Source organism: Scyliorhinus canicula, chromosome 8, assembly GCF_902713615.1.
Source record: "Scyliorhinus canicula chromosome 8, sScyCan1.1, whole genome shotgun sequence".
Lineage (NCBI taxonomy): Eukaryota > Metazoa > Chordata > Chondrichthyes > Carcharhiniformes > Scyliorhinidae > Scyliorhinus > Scyliorhinus canicula.
Genome location: NC_052153.1, coordinates 57,484,630 through 57,501,612, shown reverse-complemented (window position 1 = coordinate 57,501,612; position 16,983 = coordinate 57,484,630). Strand labels below are relative to the sequence as shown.

At 50.6% G+C, this 16,983-nt stretch overlaps 1 long non-coding RNA gene across 1 annotated transcript in view; it reads left to right on the top strand.

Annotated features, from left to right (window-relative positions):
• The first annotated feature begins 3,005 nt into the window (after positions 1–3,005).
• Positions 3,006–16,983, top strand: part of LOC119970277 — a 36,394-nt gene continuing 22,416 nt past the window's right edge. The window contains exon 1 of the long non-coding RNA XR_005461577.1: positions 3,006–3,255. This is a non-coding gene — a long non-coding RNA (uncharacterized LOC119970277). The remainder of the gene's footprint in view (positions 3,256–16,983) is intronic.

Here is a 16,983-nt window from a genome sequence, read left to right as displayed (position 1 = left end):
GGTGGAACAAATGAAGAGAGAGTTTCGGAGATGGGATGCACTCCCACTGTCATTGGCAGGGAAGGTGCAGACTGGCTGTGGACGGGCTGTGGGCAGAAGCCCTGAGTAGGGTAAACTCGACCGCAACATGTGCCAGGCTCGGCCTGATTCAATTTAAGGTTGTTCACCGGGCCCACATGACGGTGGCTCGGATGAGCAAATTCTTTGGGGTAGAGGACAAGTGCGCTAAGTGCGCAGGAGGACCAGCGAACCACGTACACATGTTTTGGACATGTCCGATGCTTAGGGGGCACTGGGAGGGATTTGCGGGGATCATGTCCCGGGTGCTAAAAACAAGGGTGGTGATGGGTCCAGGTTTCGGAGGACCCGGAAGTCCAGGGTGAGAAAGAGACCGATGTTTTGGCCTTTGCTTCTGTGGTGATATGATCTGCATACCTGTCTGCCATTGGGGCAGAACACCGGCTTACCATTGGCCCTGGTCGGTCATGTCCCTCTCGACCGATTGGCCGAGAGGCTGAGTTAACCATGCCTCCATTAACGAGGTATAAATGGACAAACGCCCGGCGATCGTCCATTCCATTGTAGACGATCGCAGAGCTGTATTCTAGTCTATTAAAGCCTGACTTTTGTAAAGCACTCGTCTCGCGTACAATTGATGGCACATCAGCTTCCCTGATAGCCCGGCAACGAATACTATTGGCATGGAGGGACTCAAAGCCCCCGAAGACTGAGTTGTGGCTTTGGGACATGTCGAGTTTTCTGCGTATTGAAAAAATTAAGTTCTCTTTGAGGGGATCTGTACAGGGGTTCGCCCGAAGTTGGCAACCATTCATTGACTTCTTTGCGGGAGAGTGAGCGTCAGCGGGGGTGGGGGGGGGGGGGGGGGGGGGGGGGAGAGGTTAGAGTAGAGTAGAGTAGGAGGGATAAATTGGCGGGTAGTGTCGATGGGAGAGGAGCGGGCTTGTGCAGTATGGTACGATTGAAGTATTGATTCTACGTGGATGTTTGCATATTTTTGCCTTTTTTGCTTTCTTTTTGTTGATGTCTGTAACTGTTTACAATGCCGAAAAATACCTCAATAAAATTGTTTATTAAAAAAAAGGACATTAAACACATTTTATTTGATTGGATTACTGCCATGCGAGACAACAGCTGGTCACTGGCTAACTTCAATAACCTTTTCCGTCTTTATTTCTATCCATATAATGCACAGATACCCTATAGCATCCTTTTAATGAGAAAAGGAGAAGGACGTACGAATTTTATGAAAACAAAATTCACCTAATGGGAAGAAAATTAGCCATTACAGAAGGTACATAGGCATCAGTTATAGCTTACACAGTTCTTGAAAGAGGGCCAGTATACATTGTTTGAAATTTATATTGGCCACAATTGGATAAATGTGGCCTTGAAATTTTGCTTGTGAGAAACAAATAAACTAATACATAATGAATTGATTGGCAATTCTTCCCTCTGTTGTTCCAACAGATACATAATCAGTTTAAATAACTAGATTTTTCCCAGGATGGAGGGGTCAATTACTAGGGGGCATAGGTTTAAGGTGCGAGAGGCAAGGTTTAGAGGAGATGTACGAGGCAAGTTTTTTACACAGAGGGTAGTGGGTGCCTGGAACTCGCTGCTGGGGGAGATGGTGGAAGCAGGGACAATAGTGACATTTAAGGGCATCTTGACAAATACATGAGTAGGATGGGAATAGAGGGATATGGACCCAGGAAGTGTAGAAGATTTTAGTTTAGACGGCAGCATGGTCGGCACAGGCTTGGAGGGCCGAAGGGCCTGTTCCTGTGCTGTACTTTTCTATGTTCTTTGTTCTAGATTAATATCTGTGAAAAACTCCTAAGAAGAATTTCAGAATATGTTAGCTTCCATATGCTCATAACCCACAGTGCAATTTCAGGTCCATTTTTTAAAGTCACAGGGTTTTGTAAACATTAGTCAAGAAATGTATATGATTAGTGACTATTGCTGTCATTGACCCATAGGGCAATGATCAGTATGGAGAAAAGATAGGACTCTGGGCTACACTTCTAATGGGCTTATTGACCATATAATATCGTCAGGTATTTGTTCAGAATAACACATGGTGTGGGAAACTAATAGTGGATCAATCACTCAAATGTTACCAATTGTACCGTGTTTTCACTGACGTCAAAGGCAACTAAATGCAATGTGTAAAGTATCAGCATCCCATTGATTGAGTTAGGTTAAAACTTGCCACCCACTACTGGATGTGTTTTCCTGAATGCTGCCTCAGTTGTTATTCCATGTGATATAAATTGTGGTACAATGGTTTCAAAGCTTGGATTTTTTGAGACAGGCCCGAGCTGAAGGAAAAAACAAAATTCTAGGTTTCTTGGAAAGGAAAGATGTTGCCCTAGATTCCTGGCAGTGAAATAAGACTTCTCGGAAATCAGCCTGTGACCTTAGATTACGAGGAAAACAGAAGCTGATTGGGGGAAAAAAACAAATACAAGGTTCATGTAGATCAGTTTTCAGCAGGGGTAGAAGCACTGCAGGGCACGGTAGCACATTGGTTAGCACAGTTGCTTCACAGCTGCAGGGTCTCAGGTTCGATTCCCGGCTTGGGTCACTGTGCAGAGTCTGCATGTTCTCCCTGTGTCTGTGTGGTTTTCCATCGGGTGCTCCGGTTTCCTCCCACAGTCCAAAGATGTGCAGCTTAGGTGGATTGGCCATGATAAACTGCCTTTCGTGTCCAAATAGGTCAGGTGCAGTTACTGGGTTACGGGGATAGGGTGGAGGTGTGGGCTTAGGTAGGGTATGCTTTACCAGGGCCAGTACAGACTCGGTGGGCTAAATGGCCTCCTTCTGCACTGTACATTCTATGATTCTGTGACGATTCTATGATTCAGACAGGCTGAGGAGCTGTGCAGATAAGAGAGATAAGAAAGAATGAAAAGCGAAGATTGGGTTAGCAGCAGAGACAGAGAAATAAAGTTACTGTTGTTGCATCATTTTTTACCAGAGAGGATCATATCCTCTACCAGAATGTTTTTGAGGGGGTGGATGAAGATGACTCGACGGAATCATGACTGTCGTGAGCCAAATCAATTTGGTTCTGCAGAAATTTTCCCTTTGTGTCCATGAAACCTAGATGGAGACAATGGGAGGATCAAATCCTGTATGAGAAAAAGGGGTTGAATTCTACCAGACAGATGAAGGACTGTGACTTGCGCATGATGCCACCTATGTGCTAAGGGGACTGTCAGTAAATCGGTGAGCTCTATCTTTGATGTATCAGCTATATGAAGAGTAATTTGTGGTTTTTATTGAAGACATTTCTTGTTTAATTTATGTTGATTTTGTTCTGATCATGAAAGTAGAAGGTATAAAATGTAAAATCTTGCCATTGGTTTCAACCATTGGGGCCACTTAGAAAGTTTGGTTCTTTTAGTTTATTGATCCCCATAAGGATCGTAACATAAATACAAAGCATTTTAAAGATTACTTTCAATGTATTGTATTTGTGCACAAAATATCATTTGTCTTTCTGCCATGGGTTAATTATATGGACGGACTGAGTTGCATTGAGAAAGAAAGAACCTACCTTTGCATAATGCCTTTCATGACATCTATACTTCACAACCATTATACCTTTGGAGGAACCTTAAGTAAAATACATTAAGTAAACAAAAAAGTGGAGCTCATTCCTGCATCATAGCATAAAATTATTACACATGAATTGTTTGTTGTTCCTATAAATTATCTTGCTGTAACATATCATGGCTCCATTACCATTTTCTCAGGGCGAATAGGGAAGATAATAAATGTGATCTTGCCAGTGACACCAATCATCCCAAGAACCATTTTTTCTTTAAAAACAAAAGGCGGAAAAAGAATTCCTTCTGCAGCATGTTATCTTTTATTGTTCATTTTTACGTAGGGTTACATAGGATATATGGTACAGAATCAGGCCATTTTCCCCAACCACTTAATGCCTGTGTTTATGCTCAACTCAAGCCTCCTCCCATCTTTTCTCATCTTCTATCTTCTTTTGCACCCAATTCCATTCTCTCTCATATGCTATCTAGCTTCCCCTTAAACCATAGAATCATAGAATTTACAGTGCAGAAGGAGGCCATTCAGCCCATCGAGTCTGCACCGGCTCTTGGAAAGAGCACCCTACACAAGTCCACACCTCCACCCTATCCCCATAACCCAGCAACACCACACAACACTAAGGGCAATTTTGGACACTAAGGGCAATTTAGCATGGCTAGTCCACCTAACCTGCACATCTTTAAATGCATCCATAGTATTTACTTCAACCACACCCTGTAGTAGCTACTTCCACATCCTCACCTCTCTTTGGAAAAATAAGTTTCTAGCTGACTATCTTATATTGACGGCCTCGCGACATGTTCTTCCTCAGAAGAACAAACAAACATACAAACAAGGAGCAGGAGTAGGCCATTTAGCCCCTCAAGCCTGCTCCACCATTTAATGAGCTGATCTGCTCATAACCTAAAATTTGAATCCTCCCAACGCCCCAATAACCTATCATCCCCTTGCTTATCAAGAATCTACAGGACAGCATGGTGGCGCAGTGGTTAGTGCTGCTGCCTCACAGCGCCAAGGTGACAGGTTCGATCCCGGCTCTGGGTCACTGTCCGTGTGGAGTTTACACATTCTCCCTGTGTTTGCGTGGGTCTCACCCCCACAACCCAAAAGATGTGCAGGGTAGGTGGATTGGCCACGCTAAATTGCCCCATAATTGGAAAAAATGAATTGGGTACACTAAATTTATTAAAAGAAAGAATCTACCCACTGACTTAAAAACATTCAAAGACTCTTCTTCCACCACTTTTTTCAGGAAGAAAGTTCCAAAGATTCACAATCCAGAAGGAAAAAAACGTAAAACAGGGAAATAAGAATGAATTTCTTCAGTATTTACAAATGAGAGGGGCCATATTGTTGGAGAGGACAGTGTGAAACAGACTGGTAAGCTCGAGGAGATACTTGTTAGGAAGGAAGATGTGTTGGGCATTTTGAAAAACTTGAGGATAGACAAGTCCCCCGGGCCTGACGGGATATATCCAAGGATTCTTTGGGAAGCAAGAAATGAAATTGCAGAGCTGTTGGCAATGATCGTTTCGTCCTCACTGTCAACAGGGATGGTACCAGGGGATTGGAGAGTGGCGAATGTCTTGCCCCTGTTCAAAAAAGGGAGTAGGGATAACCCTGGGAATTGCAGACCAGTTAGTCTTACTTCGGTGGTAGGCAAAGTAATGGAAAGGGTACTGAGGGATAGGATTTCTGAGCATCTGGAAAGATACTGCTTGATTAGGGATAGTCAGCATGGATTTGTGAGGGGTAGGTCTTGCCTTACAAGTCTTATTGACTTCTTTGAGGAGGTGACCAAGCATGTGGATGAAGGTAAAGCAGTGGATGTAGTGTATATGGATTTTAGTAAGGCATTTGATAAGGTTCCCCATGGTAGGCTTATGCAGAACGTAAGGAGGCATGGAATAGTGGGAAATTTGGCCAGTTGGATAATGAACTGGCTAACCGATAGGAGTCAGAGAGTGGTGGTGGATGGCAAATATTCAGCCTGGAGCCCAGTTACCAGTGGCGTACCGCAGGGATCAGTTCTGGGTCCTCTGCTGTTTGTGATTTTCATTAATGACTTGGATGAGGGAGTTGAAGGGTGGGTCAGTAAATTTGCAGATGATACGAAGATTGGTGGAGTTGTGGATAGTGAGGAGGGCTGTTGTCGGCTGCAAAGAGCCATAGATAGGATGCAGAGCAGGGCTGAGAAGTGGCAGATGGAGTTTAACCCTGACAAGTGTGAGGTTGTCCATTCTGGAAGGACAAATATGAATGCGGAATACAGGGTTAACGGTAGGGTTCTTGGCAATGTAGAGGAGCAGAGAGATCCTGGGGTCTATGTTCATAGATCTTTGAAAGTTGCCACTCAAGTAGATAGAGCTGTGAAGAAGGCCTATGGTGTGCTAGCGTTCATTAGCAGAGGGATTGAATTTAAGAGCCATGAGGTGATGATGCAGCTGTACAAAGCCTTGGTAAGGCCACATTTGGAGCACTGTATGCAGTTCTGGTCACCTCATTTTAGGAAGGATGTGGAAGCTTTGGAAGAAGGTGCAAAGGAGATTTACCAGGATGTTGCCTGGAATGGAGAGTAGGTCTTATGAGGAAAGGTTGAGGGTGCTAGGCCTTTTCTCATTAGAACGTAGAAGGATGAGGGGTGACTTGATAGAGGTTTATAAGATGATCAGGGGAATAGATGGAGTCGATAGTCAGAGACTTTTTCCCTGGGTGGAACAAACCATTACAAGTGGACATAAATTTAAGGTGAATGGTGGAAGATATTGGGGGGATGTCAGAGGTAGGTTCTTTACCCAGAGAGTAGTGGGGGCATGGAATGCACTGCCTGTGGAAGTAGTTGGGTTGGAAACATTAGGGACCTTCAAGCGGCTATTGGATAGGTACATGGATTATGGTAGAATAATGGAGTGTAGATTAATTTGTTCTTAAGGGCAGCATGGTAGCATTGTGGATAGCACAATGTGGATAGCACAATTGCTTCACAGCTCCAGGGTCCCAGGTTCGATTCCGGCTTGGGTCACTGTCTGTGTGGAGTCTGCACATCCTCATTGTGTGTGCGTGGGTTTCCTCCGGGTGCTCCGGTGTCCTCCCTCAGTCCAAAGATGTGCGGGTTAGGTGGATTGGCCATGATAAATTGCCTTTAGTGTCCAAAATTCTATGATAATCTATGATTAACCTAGGACAAAAATTCGGCACAACATCGTGGGCCGAAGGGCCTGTTCTGTGCTGTATTTCTCTATGAAAGGTGATCTGAACAGGTGTATACTTTAAAATGAAACCCAAGTAAAACAAGGAAACAAAAATACTGGTCTGAACTGTTTTTTCCTCCCTGGAGCTCTCTGAGAGAAAGAAGTTCTCCTCATCTCTATTTTAATGGGCCAGTCCTTATTTTTAAACAATGACCCGTTCTTCTAGAATCCCCCACAAGAGGAAATATCCTCTCTACATCGGGATCACTGTGGGGCAGGTCATGAGCAAAGTGAAGCAGCGTGTGATCATTGTGGAGCCAGGATAGATCACTGTGATGGAGGTTGGGATCACTGTGATGGAGGTTGGGATCACTGTGATGGAGGATGTGATCACTATTAGGCAGGGATCAGAGGGAAGCTGGTGGGAACCACTGTGAAGAAGGTCGAGATCATTGGAAAGCAGGATGTGATCACAGTGAAGGATGTGATCACATTGAAGCAGGTTAGAATCACCGAGAAGAAGGTTGTGATCATGGTGGAGGCAGGTGAGATCATTGGGAAGCAGGTTGAGATCATTGGGAAGCAGGTCAAGGCCATTGGGAAGCAGGTTGAGATCACAGTGAAGCAGGTTAGAATCACCGAGAAGAAGGTTGTGATCATGGTGGAGGCAGGTGAGATCATTGGGAAGCAGGTTGAGATCATTGGGAAGCAGGTCAAGGCCATTGGGAAGCAGGTTGAGATCACAGTGAAGCAGACTGTGATCACTATGAAGCAAGTCAGGATCACTGAAGTAGATAAGGTTCACTGTGAAGCAGGTCAGGTCACTGTGAAGCAGTTCGGGATCACTGAAGCAGGTTGGGATCAGTGTGAAGTAGGCCACAATCCCTGAAGCAGGTCAGAATCACTGAAGTAGGTCAGGTCGAACTTCCACTTGAGACCATGGAGTGATTGGTCACATAAAGGGCTGTTCTTGTTCAAAGTCACAGAAAAAGGCTCTTTTTATCCAGATCCAGGTGGAATTTTGATGCAAAGGCGTAGGTGAATAGGTTAATGTTAGAGGAGTAGTTTACCCCTGGAATGGTATGTCTTCTGATCATTGGACCCGGCAGAAAACAGTGAGAGGTTTGGCTGGAAAGTTCAAACTGTCTTGTGCTTCACAGACAGTCTCTTCCAGCATGCAGGCGGGGGAGGAGCAAGCTGTAAGGCCCCAGATACAGCAACTGATGACTTTTATCAAGGAGGAATTCCATAAATGGAGGAAAGAAATGCATGAGGATCATGCAAAGGCCATTGCAGAAGCTGTGGCACCCCTGAAGAGTACTTTGGAGCGGATGGAGACATGTTTGGAGGTGCAGTGGTCACAGATTTGGAAGGTTGAAGGAGTGATCTTGGACCACAGCAATCGTGTGGTGGCTCTGGAGGCGGAGTTGGGGCTCCTAGGAGACCTTTGTAAAAAATTGAGGGCAAAGGTGGAGGAGCAGGAGAATACCTCGAGAATACAGAACCTGCGAATAATGGGCCTGCCTGAAGGAGTGGAAGGTGTGAGTGCCACGGGGTATGTCTCGAGGATGCTGGCGGGACTGGTGGCAGAAGGGGTGCTAGATAAGGCAGCTGAAGTGGACCGAGCGCATAGGTCTCGGAGGCAAAAGCCTAGAGCTGGGGAGCCGTCGCGGTCGGTGATCGTGAGACTCCATAAATTTGTGGAGAAAGGGAAAATTCTACGGTGGGCCAGGGAGAAGCGTAGCTGTGACTGGGAGGGAAATAACGTCCGGATTTATCAGAACATCGGAGCCGAGTTGGCAAAACGGCATGCAGGATTCAACAAGGTCAAGGCGGTGCTGTACCGGCAGCAGATCCGGTTTGGGGTGCTCTATCCGGCGAAATTATGAGTGAGGTTTGGAGGCCGGGAGTATTATTTCGAGATCCCAGAAGCAGCTAGAGACTTCATTAAGGAGCATAAACTGGGGAGAACTGAGGGGACAATGCTTGGGATCCGGGATGCTAGCAATATATAATGGTCGGGAGCGTGTTTGAAGTGGGTGTAGGGATTGGGGGATTTTCGCCTTTTTTTGTGGGTGGGTTCATGTTCAATGTTGAGATTGTGAGGAGTTGTAAGGGTGAAAAGTTTATGTGGGGATGGATGTTCCCATCCCCCCTCCTGTTTTATGGGACTGTTTGTGTTTAACATGTTTGTTTGCTTTTGGAGAAGGCTACCTGGAGTTCAAGAGAAGTCCTTGTTTGGGTGGGGGAGGGCAAGCCCAGCAGGAGGCCTTCTTCTTTGAGCTGAGGAGTAGGGGGGGAGAGGGAGGGGGAGGTCATTAGGATGTGCTTTGGGCAGGGGCAGCCGCGCTAGCAGGTTATGCTGCTGAACGGGGAAGTGGGGGGGTAGAAGGGGAAGGGGAAGAGCAAGGGGGAGGGGGGTTTCTGCCACGCTTCAGGGGGTGAGAGATGACATGGTCGAGGGCAAAGAAAGGGGGCATCTGGGATGTGCTGGGTATAGAGTGGAATAAAAAGGGCAGGAGTTAAGTGGGGAAGATGACGGACGGTAGAAGGAATTGGAGGCGCACGCATCCGGTAGGGTTGGTAACGTGGAACGTCCGGGGACTGATGGGCCGGTTAAAAGGTTGCGGGTGTTCACGCACCTCAGGAGCTTGAAAGCGGGGGGGGTGTCTTTTTGCAGGAGACACACCTCCACGTGAAGGACCAGGTTAGCTTAAAGAAGGGGTGGGTTGGGCAGCTTTTTCACTCGGAGTTTGATTTGAAATCGAGGGGTGTGGCGATTTTAATGAGCAAAAAAATGGGATTTGTGAGTGTGAAGGAGGTGAGGGATCCAGGTGGGAGATATGTGTGAGTGGGGTATTGGAAGGGGCACTGGTAGTGTTGGTAAATGTGTATGCCCCAAATTGGGATGATGTGGGTTTTATGAGGGGTTTGCTGGCAGCAATTCTGGATTTGGCCCCGTACCAGTTGATCATGGAAGGAGATTTTAACTGTCCTGGAGCCGAGGGTGGATAGATCGAGCCCCAGGTCAATAGGTAGGGTACGAATGGCAAGGGAGTTGTGATCGAGGAGAAATGGGAAGCGGAGTTGGGAATGGAGATCAATTGGGGCGTATGGAGTGAAGCACTGCGATGGGTAAACGGGACCTCCTCTTATGGAAGGACGAGCCTGATACAGTTTAAGGTGGTGCACAAGGTGCATAAGACTCGGGCGAGAATGAGTGGGTTCTTTCAGGGGGTAGCAGATGAGTGTGAGAGGTGTGGGCGGGGTCAGAGAATCATGTGCACATGTTTTGGGGTTGTGAAAAATTGGGAAGATTCTGGGCGGGAGTGTTCGCAGTCTTAGGCAGGATAGTGGAGGAGGGAGTGGACCTGGACTCTTTGGTGGTGATATTTGGGGTTTCAGAGAAGCCGGAGCTCATGGAGAGGAGGAAGGCTAATGTCTTGGCCTTCGCCTCTCTGATTGCATGGCGACGAATTTTGTTGGATGTGGTGATATGATTTGCATAGCTGTCTGCCATTGGGGCAGAACACCGGCTTACCATTGGCCCTGGTCGGTCATGTGCCTCTCAACCGATTGGTTGAGACCAGTCATGTGACAGCTCTCCGATTGGTCGAGAGGCTGAGTTAACCACGCCTCCTTGCCGAGGTATAAATAGTCAAACGCCCGGCGGTCATCCATTTTATTGTAGACAACCGCAGGGCTAAGTTCTAGTTTATTAAAGCCTAACTTTTGTAAAGCAACTCGTCTCTCGTGCAATTGATGGCTCATCAATTTAATAAACTAGATTTTTGAAGATGGAGTTCCGGATCAAGCCCGAATGCCTCCGCATCAGCCCGCAAACTCCGAACTCTGCAGAACTTTTTCAACATTGGCTGACATGCCTCGAAGGATACCTGGAATCTGCAACCAGCCCCCCCACCATGGCACAGAAGCTGCACATCCTCCACTCCAGCGTGGGTCTCGACGCCTGCACGATAATCAAGGAGGAAAAAGATTACGATGCAGCCATACGAAAGCTGAATGGACAATTCATTAAACCAGTCAACAGGGTATTCGCCCAACATCTGCTGGCCACCAGACAACAGCTCCCCGGTGAGTCACTAAACCAATATTACCAGGCCCTCGCTATCCTGGGGAGGAATTGCTCCTGCCTCGCAGTTTCAGCTACGGAGCACATGGAACTACTGATCAGAGACGCTTACGTGGCTGGGATGCAGTCCCCCGCTATCCGCAGCGAATGCTGGAGAGAGACGTCCTCAGCTTAACTGAGGCACGGACTCTCTCCACCTCCCTGGAGGTCGCTGATCAAAACGCCCGTGCCTATGTCCCTAGCCGGGCCTCCTGGCACGCTTCCCCACCGCCATCCGCCGCTCCCGACCTCCCTCAGGCCTGTGCCGTGGGACGCCCCGACAAGTCCACAGGACCCCGCTGCTACTGCTACTTTTGCGGGTTCGCGAAACACCCTCGCCCGCGCTGCCCAGCCCGCTCCGCCCTCTGTAAGAGCGGCGGGAAGAAGGGCCACTTCTCCACTGTCTGCCAGGCCAAAACGGTCGCTGCGGTTCCTCTAGACGCCACGCAACACTCTCCCCCCCCCGCCCCCGGGCCCCTGCGCCCGGCCTGTGCGCCTCTCTCTCATCTCCGGGCCCTCTCGGTCCCCTCCTGAGCGCCACACAACTCTCCCCCCCCCACCCCCGGGCCCCTGTGCCCGGCCTGCGTGCCTCCTTCACTCCTTCGGGCCTTCCCCGTCCCCTACTAGCCGCCGCGCAACACTCTCCCCCCCCGCCCCCACCTTCCGGGACTGGCACGCAAGGTCCTTCCAGCATCTACTCAGACATCGACGACGAATACGGATTTTCTCCATGGCTCGGGGCCATTCAGCTCCGACCAGTCACGTCCACGCACGCTCGCCAAAACGACGATGCTCATCTACCTCAACGGCCACGAGACGGGCTGCCTGCTGGACTCCGGGAGCACGGAAAGCTTCGTTCACCCTGCCACGGTAAGACGCTGCGCGCTCCCTGTCCATCCTGTAAAACACAAAATCGGGTTAGCCTCAGGTTCGCACTCCGTCCACATCACCGGGTGCTGCATCGCAGACCTCACGGTCCAAGGGAAGGTTTTTTAAAATTATAAATTCCTTCTCCTCCCTGACCTTTGCGCACCGGCACTCCTAGGACTGGACTTCCAATGCAACCTGCAGAGCTTGACCTTCCAATTCGGTGGCCCTATAACCCCCCTCACTGTCTGCAGCCTCACGTCCCTCAAAGTGGACCCCCCCTCCTTATTTACTAATCTCACCCCCGATTGCAAACCCGTCGCGACACGGAGCAGACAGTACAGCGCCCAGGACCGGTCCTTCATCAGGTCTGAGGTCCAGAGGCTGCTAACGGAAGGGGTCATCGAGGCCAGCAACAGCCCCTGGCGAGCCCAAGTGCTGGTGGTCCGGACTGGGGAGAAAACCGTATGGTCATCGACTATAGCCAGACCATCAACCGGTTTACGCAACTGGACGCGTATCCTCTCCCCCGTATTTCCACCATGGTAAGCGATATCGCGAAATACAAGGTCTTCGCCACTGTGGACCTTAAGTTCGCTTACCACCAGCTTCCCCTCCGCGCGAGTGACCGACTGTACACCGCGTTCGAGGCTGACGGGCGCCTCTACCACTTCCTTAGGGTTCCATTTGGTGTCACAAATGGGGTCTCGGTCTTCCAATGGGAGATGGACCGAATGGTCGACAAGTACGGATTACGGGCTACCTTCCCGGATCTTGATAATGTCACCATCTGCGGCCACGATCAGCAGGACCATGACGCCAACCTACAGCAATTCCTCCAAACCGCAAAACTCCTTAACCTCACATACAATAAGGATAAGTGCATGTTTAGCACCGACCGTCTAGCCATCCTCAGCTACGTAGTGCATAACGGAGTGATATGCCCCGACCCGGAATGCATGCGCCCCCTGATGGAGCTCCTCCTTCCCCACTCTCCCAAAGCCCTCAAGCACTGCCTGGGCTTCTTCTCATATTACGCCCAGTGGGTCCCCAATTACGCCGACAAAACCCGTCCCCTCATCCAATCAGCCACGTTCCTCCTGTCAATGGTGGCCCGCCAGGCCTTTAGCCGCATCAAAGCAGATATTGCAAATGCCACGATGCATGCTATCAACGAGTCCCTCCCCTTCCAGGTCGTGAGCGACACGTCCGATGTAGCTCTGGCGGCCACCCTGAACCAAGCGGGCAGACCCGTGGCCTTCTTCTCCCGGACCCTCCATACTTCCGAAATACGCCACTGCTCGGTTGAGAAGGAAGCACAGGCCATAGTCGAAGCTGTGCGACATTGGAGGCATTATCTGGCCGGCAGGAGGTTCACCCTCCTCACACACCAACGGTCAGTGGCCTTCATGTTCGACAACGCACAGAGGGGCAAGATAAAGAACGACAAGATCTTGCGGTGGAGGATCGAACTGTCCACCTACAACTACAACATCTTGTATCGTCCTGGGAAGCTGAACGAGCATCCCGATGCCCTGTCCCGCGGCACCTGTGCCAACGCACAAGTGGACCGCCTTCGAACCCTCCACGCGGATCTCTGCCACCCGGGGGTCACCCACTTTTTTCACATCATCAACCTGCCCTACTCCATCGAGGAGGTCAGGACAGTGACCAGGGACTGCTACATCTGCGCGGAGTGCAAACCGCACTTCTACCCCCCCACCCCCCTCGAACAAGCGCATCTGATAAAGGCTTCCCGCCCCTTTAAACGCCTCAGCATGGATTTCAAAGGTCCCCTCCCCTCTACCAACTGCAACACGTACTTCCTCAACGTGATTGACGAGTACTCCCGCTTCCCGTTCGCCATCCCCTGCCCCGACATGACCACAACCACCATCATTAAAGCCCTGCATACCATTTTCTCCCTGTTCGGGTTCCCCGCTTACATTCATAGTGACAGGGGGTCCTCCTTTATGAGTCGAACTGCGTCAACTGCATCGCCTCCAGCAGGACGACCAGCTACAACCCCCGGAGTAATGGACAGGTCGAGAGGGAGAACGGTACGGTCTGGAAGACCGTCCTGTTGGCCCTACGGTCCAGAAATTTCCCAGTCTCCCACTGACAAGAGGTCCTTCCAGATGCCCTCCTCTCAATCCGGTCAATTGTTTGCACATCCACTAATGAAACGCCTCACGAGCGGGTGCATAAATCGGACCTGTTGGTCGAGAGGGTCCAGCTGCTCCACGCGAACCCGTAGTACGCGTGTGTGAAGTATCCCGACGGCTGACAGGACACGTTCTCCCTACGGGACCTGGCAATCTCCGGATCCCGACAATCAACCCCGCCGCCAGCCGCCCAACCACGCACCAACCCCAACTGCTCCCGGCAGGCCCCCCCCCCCCCCCCCCCCCGCCCCCGCCCCCGCCCCGCCGACACCCTTACACACGCTGCCTAGAGGACCGGACGAGCCTCCCCTGGCCCGGCCCCGCCAGCTCTGACTAGGGGTACAGACGCAGCCACAAGGACTGGATCATCGCTCCCGGAGTCACGGACGCCCATAACTCCAACATCTCCAGCGAAGCTCCGCAGGTCGCACAGGGTGCCCAAGGTACCCAATCGGCTGATCGAGTCTATGTGAACTGTTGATGGACCCTTGTTCTTGCTTGTTCTCTCGGTTTTTTTTTGCTCTCAAACCTGTATATAGTTACTGTGTTCTGCCACGACTCTGTACATAGTTGCAGGCCAGTGGGCAGCCACCGTTGAAGAGGTACGATCTGACATCACTAGTCATATTACCAGTCTCTTACCCACTCGCATGGGATGCCCTCCCCTCTCTCCGTGTCCGCATTCCTTGTACACGACCCCCCCCCCCCCCACCCTCCCGGTTCCTTTCTCAACAAGTGGTGAATGTGGTAGTATGGCTAGGGGTATTACGGTACCTGGGAGTGTGAGCTGCCATTGGTGCAGAATGCTCGCTGCCCATTGCCCCAAGTATCGTGTTCTCCGTATTCCTATTGTGTAAGAGGAAGGTAGCTCCGCCTACGAGGTGGGGTATAAGAACCCGTGTTCCCCTGCAGCCAGGCCATTTCTGTACGTCTGCTGCCGGGCTCACTTCTTGCTGATTAAAGCCTTTCATTTCGGACTTCACCTACATTTCGTGTCCATTGATTGTGCATCACCCCTCCCAGTTAGAGACATCATTGTGCCTGCCGTCCAGTCAGAGTCATCATTGTGCCTGTTCCCCCAGTCAGAGATTATTGTGCTCCGTCCCAGTCACTGACATCATTGTGCCCCCTCCCAGTCAGAGACATCATGGTGCCCCCTCCCAGTCAGAGACATCATTGTACCGTCTCCCAGTCAGACATCATTGTGCCCCTCCCAGTCAGAGACATCATTGTACCGTCTCCCAGTCAGACATCATTGTGCCCCCTCCCAGTCAGAGACATCATTGTTCCCCCTCCCAGTCAGAGACATTATTGTACCGTCTCCCAGTCAGACATCATTGTGCCCCCTCCCAGTCAGAGACATCATTGTGCCCCCTCCCAGTCAGACATCATTGTGCCCCCCCCAGTCAGAGACATCATTGTGCCCCCTCCCAGTCAGACATCATTGTGCCCCCTCCCAGTCAGAGACATCATTGTGCCCCCTCCCAGTCAGAGACATCATTGTGCCCCTCCCAGTCAGACATCATTGTGCCCCCTCCCAGTCAGACATCATTGTGCCCCCTCCCAGTCAGACATCATTGTGCCCCCCAGTCAGAGACATCATTGTGCCCCCTCCCAGTCAGACATCATTGTGCCCCCTCCCAGTCAGACATCATTGTGCCCCCTCCCAGTCAGACATCATTGTGCCCCCCAGTCAGAGACATCATTGTGCCCCCTCCCAGTCAGACATCATTGTGCCCCCTCCCAGTCAGACATCATTGTGCCCCCTCCCAGTCAGAGACATCATTGTGCCCCCTCCCAGTCAGACAACATTGTGCCCCCTCCCAGTCAGACAACATTGTGCCCCCCCCAGTCAGACATCATTGTGTCCCCTCCCAGTCAGAGACATCATTGTTCCCCCTCCCAGTCAGAGACATCATTGTGCCCCCTCCCAGTCAGAGACATCATTGTGCCCCCTCCCAGTCAGACATCATTGTGCCCCCTCCCAGTCAGAGACATCATTGTACCGTCTCCCAGTCAGACATCATTGTGCCCCTCCCAGTCAGAGACATCATTGTACCGTCTCCCAGTCAGACATCATTGTGCCCCCTCCCAGTCAGAGACATCATTGTTCCCCCTCCCAGTCAGAGACATTATTGTACCGTCTCCCAGTCAGACATCATTGTGCCCCCTCCCAGTCAGAGACATCATTGTGCCCCCTCCCAGTCAGACATCATTGTGCCCCCCCCAGTCAGAGACATCATTGTGCCCCCTCCCAGTCAGACATCATTGTGCCCCCTCCCAGTCAGAGACATCATTGTGCCCCCTCCCAGTCAGAGACATCATTGTGCCCCTCCCAGTCAGACATCATTGTGCCCCCTCCCAGTCAGACATCATTGTGCCCCCCCCCAGTCAGACATCATTGTGCCCCCCAGTCAGAGACATCATTGTGCCCCCTCCCAGTCAGACATCATTGTGCCCCCTCCCAGTCAGACATCATTGTGCCCCCTCCCAGTCAGACATCATTGTGCCCCCCAGTCAGAGACATCATTGTGCCCCCTCCCAGTCAGACATCATTGTGCCCCCTCCCAGTCAGACATCATTGTGCCCCCTCCCAGTCAGAGACATCATTGTGCCCCCTCCCAGTCAGACAACATTGTGCCCCCTCCCAGTCAGACAACATTGTGCCCCCCCCAGTCAGACATCATTGTGTCCCCTCCCAGTCAGAGACATCATTGTTCCCCCTCCCAGTCAGAGACATCATTGTGCCCCCTCCCAGTCAGAGACATCATTGTGCCCCCTCCCAGTCAGACATCATTGTGCCCCCTCCCAGTCAGAGACATCTTTGTGCCCCTCCCAGTCAGAGACATCATTGTGCCCCCTCCCAGTCAGAGACATCATTGTGCCCCCTCCCAGTCAGACATCATTAAGCCCCCTCCCAGTCAGACATCATTGTGCCCCCTCCCAGTCAGAGACATCATTGTGCCCCTCCCAGTCAGACATCATTGTGCCCCCTCCCAGTCAGAGACGTCATTGTGCCCCCTCCCAT